Raw genomic sequence first — 6000 nt, forward strand, 5'->3', positions numbered from 1 at the left:
TCAGTAATATCAGATTGGGAGTGAAATTAAGTTGGCAAAGGGAATGAGTCAGGATTGTTTGTCTATCTCTTTAAAGCATGTGATCTATAGAAAACACATTAATTTCAGGAGCTGCCTCTGGTACAGATGGAAAAGGATGAGGGATGGGAAAGCCAAGATGGGACACAGTTGGCGCACACTGCATCACCCCACAATCAATAGAAGAGAACCGTGCTCAGGAGGGCCTCCAGATAACCTGGATTCTGAATCAGCCAACCAGAGTCTAAACATCAAAACAGAGGACAGAACTGCATTAATAACAACTGAGCATTGTTACTGCACACTTCGTAGAGAAAATATTTGCTCCTGAAAGAAGAATTGAAAGAAATCATCAAAGGAATAAACTTACATTGATTTTGATGGGACCCATACTTTAACCCTAACTGTTTTAAAATACCGGCCTTGATTTCCCACCTGGTCATTCATTGCATGCGGATTCTCCCTGGGTGCCTTCCTTTCCCAACTCTGATTCTATGTCATGTTGGACACTTGCATTCAAGGATATTTTCTGAAGTCAGGATCTCCTGGAAGCCCATCCAAGGGCACGAATCTGAATGCAAGTGATTCATTAAGGAAGTGCTTTTCCAAGTAAATCTTTAAGAAAGTGGGAGAAGCAAGATAGGAAAGGGAAGGAGGTCATGTAAGCGTATGATTTCAGGTGAAGTTCCAGCATCAGTCTGATGCCAGAGAGAGCTATGGAGCATTAGAGTTTCTTTTACCTCAGGGCAAAGGATCTGTGCTTCTCTCTCCTATCCCAGTCTAGTCTGTGGCAATGGGCTGCCCTGGGACAGATACAGCAGACTCCCAGACATCTGGCATTCCCAATCTCTCTCTCTCTCTCTCTCTCTCTCTCTCTCTCTCTCTCTCTCTCTCTCTCTCTCTCTCTCTTCCTCCCTCCCTCCCTCCCTCCTTCTCTCTCTCTATATATATATCTCCCTCCCTTCTTCCCTCCCCCTTCCCCTTCCTCCCTCTCTCTCTCTCTCTCTCTCTCTCTCTCTCTCTCTCTCTCTCTCTCTCTCTCTCTCTCTCTCTCTCTCCAGGACACCCCAGGGCACTCATGTAAACATTGTAGCTGCAAGGCAATGGCAGGAAAGAGAGAGATGAAGGAAGGCTAAAGTAAACCCGATGGGATCTTTTCAGGGTCCCAGCTTTCTCCACTTATAGTGGTCACATGCAGTAAATCTGGCCTGTAGCACATCCCTTGTCCTTGGACATATAAATGCTTTTGTAATAGCCTGTGACCAAAAGCTGTCTAATCAGACAATTGAAAAGCACCATAAAAAAAGGATGTGGAGAGGTCAAACATAAATCAGGAGCTTCTGGAAGTCACTTTCCACCACAGAAAAAACATCTGCATGAAAATGGAATTAATTGAGAGGGAATCAAAAATAGACAAAGCTATGTCTGGTGACATTGTTTGAACCATTCTGTCGCCTGGATTGGCAACTAAACCAGAATTCCTCCGCTAAAGCATTATGTTAGACAGTAGAGATACAGAGGGGATACCCAAAGAAGTGATGGAAAAGAAATATAGCCATGCACTCTGATTAAATCAATACAAAATGTCTTAGAAATATAATCTAAAATTATGATGGGAGGCCAATGTGTGTAATTTAAAGGGGTATATGAAAGTTATCAAAGGGGGAAAATGAGAAACAACTTTTCTTCCAGCAACAAACAAATCCATACTTTCCAATGACAGGAGAGCAGTACCAAACTCAGGCCCCACCAGCAGAGGGAGAGTGATAGGTTTTCATTGTGATTTGCTATACCTGAGCAACATTTTTACCTAACCTCAATAATTTAAAAAAAATGCTCATCATTAATAAAAAGATGTAATACCTCAAAAGAGAAACAGAAACTGTAAAGTGGAAAAAAAAACACATTAGACTACACTTTTTACAAATAGCTCTTAACACATTATATTAGCAAATGGCAGCGAAAATATGTAACATTTACTCTGAGATTCAAAACAAAAAGAGTCTTAAAGAATACAATAGAACCAAGTTTCCTGTCTATAAAATGATAATAGTCCTACATCGTATACTCTTGGCTATAACTATTATCACCATTTATCTATTTTTAATAAACTGTCCTGAGCACAGAATCTGGCATCTAATAACTGCTAAATACATGATTCAATAAGGAAATAACTACCTTAGTGCTAAAAAAATATTTAAGAGAATAAAAAGTTTAAACAAATAGGTGAAAAGAATAAAGAGCAGGGCTCAAGACAAATGGTTAAGGATAAAACAATGCAAAGTGCTATAATTTTTAATTTAACAAATATTTTTAAGCATCTATTCTGTAACCACTGTATTAAAGGCTATTTATGACAATTATGATTTGGTTCTCTTTTAAAGCTTCTATTTATCTTCTGAAATGTTGTAACTTTTTATTCACATTTTCAACAATATTGAGCATAGTCATAAAAATTGCTTTAAAATACTTGTCAAGTTCTATCCAACAAGTTGGTCATTTTAGAGTCAGTCTCTATTGATGGTCTTTTCTCTTCAGAATGGGTCATGTTTTTCTGGTTCTCAGATGTTAAATAATTTTGGATTATGTCATGACTAGTTGTGGAAACTTTGTTCTATTGTATTCTTCTAAACACTGTTTTTGTTTGTTTGTTTTAACAGGCAATTAATTCATTTGGACTCAAGCTGTAAGCTCTGTGTTTTGTGAGATAGTTCAGATCTCATTCCAGTCATTTTGTCCTTATTTTGAAGGTACCATTCATGCATTCATGGATTGTTTAGAGTCAGTCAGGGATTTGGGCAGTATTTCTACTCAGAACTTAAAGCTTTGCTCTTCTGCTTTCTCTTTCTTGGGATTCTATTTCCATTTTCCGGCAGCTGTGGTTATCCCAAACTGTGCCTTCAAGTTCTTCAGCACAGAAAAATTATAGAATTTCCTATCTGATTTCCACCCTCTAAAAACTCTTCAAATCATTTCACAGACTAAAACTTAACAAAAGTTGAAAACTCAACATGTTTGCCCAATTCTTCTGTACTACTTCTCTACATAACATGCTTGCTTCTATTTCATTGTCCAGTGTTTCAGGTAATTTTGGGTTTCCAGTTTTACCAAAACTCATAGTTGATATCCATGGTATGGTTAAATTTGGTAGGAGTTTAATCTGTCATACAAGCAGTGGGAGTCCCCAGTATATTTATAAATTTTTTAGCTCAACTATGCCTTTGTTAGTTATATTCATATTTTTTAGCTAACAATGACTTCTAAGGTCCTTAGAGTTACTATTTTCAGATCAACACATTTGGAGACAAAAAGAAAACACTAAAGCTTAAGTACTTAGAGTAGGGGTGTCGAACTCAATCAGAGAAGGGGCCAAAATCTAAAATCCAGCCTAAATCGCGGGCCGAATGGTTTACTGAACAGTCATAAACTGTCATTGTGATGGAAACGCAGCGGAGTGCAGTGATGACAGCGCAGTGCGGGCCACATTGCAAGGCCTGGCGGGATTGATTTGCCCCCGGGCCTTGTGTTTGACACATGTGACTTAGAGGAATCATTACTAGTACATACAGAGTTGACTTGAAAGTATTTATTTGATTAAATTTAGGAGTTTTCTGACAAATGTGGAGGAGAAGTGGAATCAGGTCATTCCTCACAATCATTTTTTAATCATTTTATTCAAACAAATTTACAGTCTCCTTAGCATGAGCCACTAAGGCCACATCAAACATATCTTCTGGGTGACAAAATAAATCTAAATAGCCATTTTAGTGATCCATATCCCAAGCTGTACAGACTTCTAAACTAAGAATGGCATCGTTTGGTTTTATAGTGTCTTAAAGAGAAGTTAGGTGTAGACCTGGTCATGAATCGCAGAAAGGAAAGCATGGCTGGTTTTATTACTTCTTAAAGTTGAACAGAAAACTTAGTTAGAAGAACTTGATACAACTTTTATCTCTTCTTTCTTAACCACCACCTCACAAATAAGATTCAGATCTTTAATTTTTCTAACATCACTAATTAGAAAGTAAAAAAATCACCAAGCACCTGGGAAGGGATTTGTGAACCTTGGTGGTAGACTCTCCTTGGGGTAACTGTGCCTATAAATCCTCTTTCAGACAGTGAAAACTTTCTCTTTTGTAGATTGAAGCTTCAGAGTCACATGCCAAGCCGGGTCCAGACATCCCAGGAAGGGCAGCCTCAGACCGAGGAAGATCATTCTCCACTGACCACTGCCCTGCTGGCTGGGATAGCTCGAAGTTTCCATATGACCGCCTGGGGCATGGGAGGACTGGGAAACACAGGTGGATAGTGCCTATTCTAATAGTATTATATGGGAAAATTAGATTTTAAAGGCATCTTCTTAGGTAAGGCCGATGAGGCCTAGATCTCCATCAGGTCTCTTCCCTCCGTGTCTTCTGCAGAGATCAGGCTGATGAACTCATAGTAAAATGTGATTGTGAGTCATCAGGAATTCTTTCTCTGCCTTCCTACAAACCTTACTGTCTGCAGCACCTATCTTTATCTCGTGCCCTCACTATATATCAGATGTTTGCATGTTACATAATGTATTAAGAAATCCCCCAATAAACTCAATAAAAACGAAACAAAGAACCACGCATATTTTCATTGAATATGCATTGATTGCTAGCATCAGAAAATAAAGTTCCTGCATTAACTTCTGTATTCATGCAAAAGATACTCCACCAGGACAGAGTTATCTAAAGAAAGTGAAAGCCAAATTGTGGAGTAAGGTCTTCAGAGAACCACAGAAAAATGCATTAGACACTTGAGTGCCTTTCTATTGGGGTTATTCTAGCTTGCTGTTCACGAGCCCTTTCCCTTTCCTCCTGGGCTCACAGGCAGGCTGAATTTCTGAGAGTCCTTGTCAGTCCAGATTCCTCCATGACCACATGGAGCAGAGCCCTCCTCCCCATCACCATTTTAACTTTAAATGAAAAAATGACATGTTTCTACATTTTAAGCCACTGAGATTTTTTTTTTCCTTCCTGCTCTAGCAGCTACTCCCCTCACCTAAACCAGTGCATTTATTTACTCTCAGGCCTGGTGGGGGGACCACCACTGCTTGTCTAAGCCCCCGGGTTTCCTCAAAATGAAACCTTTATAGGACAAACCAGCCGTTCTCTTGCTGATATTAGCTGTTTCTTAAAGGATGAAACTTTTCCTGGTTATGTTATGGAAGACATTCATTTTTCTCTGTCAAAGGCAGCTTCCAGGAAGAGAGCGAGGAGGAAGAAAAAGAAGCAACCTGCCACATTTGTCACTACCTATCCACCCATCTGCTGCCTTTTATGAACAGAAGCCTGTTATGTATACACGGTGCAGACTGTAGTGCATGAGAAGATGTGCGCTAAGCATCATTCTACTGAAATATAGATTCTAGTGAAATATGGAGACTATAAGAGCACGGGACCTAGAGAGTTAACCACAGGAGAGATAACTGGAGTGGGAATGAGGCGAGGCTTCCCAGAGAGTGTCAGGAGGACCTCTGACTCCCTCTGTATAGGATGCTTTCCTGGCTTGAGGCTCTTGCACATCAACCCTTCGCCCGCTGTGGGATATTCTTCCTGTCACCTGAAAATAAGCCATTCTATCTCTACATTCTGTCTTTCCCCTTAATTCAGACCATCTTAAGCTTTCTCCTCTGTAGAAGGTGAGGGATAGACATTCATATTTCACAGGTATATTATGAGGTTACAGACATAGATGCATGAGGAAGTACCTGGCATACAAACTGACACACGATAGGCGAACGGATGTAATGTTATATCTTGATGTCAGATTTCTTCAATGTGACCACCTAATCTAGTTACCAAGTATATGTATCTTATTCCTCATCCAGTATAGGAGTTATGTTAATCTATTTGTCATATACATAAAGAAAGGTAAATATTTGAATATTAAATTTGTGCTTTTCCTAAATCTTACCCTTTTGGTTTCAAAAAAATTTTTAGCTGAATGTGA

Source organism: Pipistrellus kuhlii, unplaced genomic scaffold (assembly GCF_014108245.1).
Source record: "Pipistrellus kuhlii isolate mPipKuh1 unplaced genomic scaffold, mPipKuh1.p scaffold_m20_p_13, whole genome shotgun sequence".
In the NCBI taxonomy this organism is placed as follows: Eukaryota; Metazoa; Chordata; class Mammalia; order Chiroptera; family Vespertilionidae; genus Pipistrellus; species Pipistrellus kuhlii.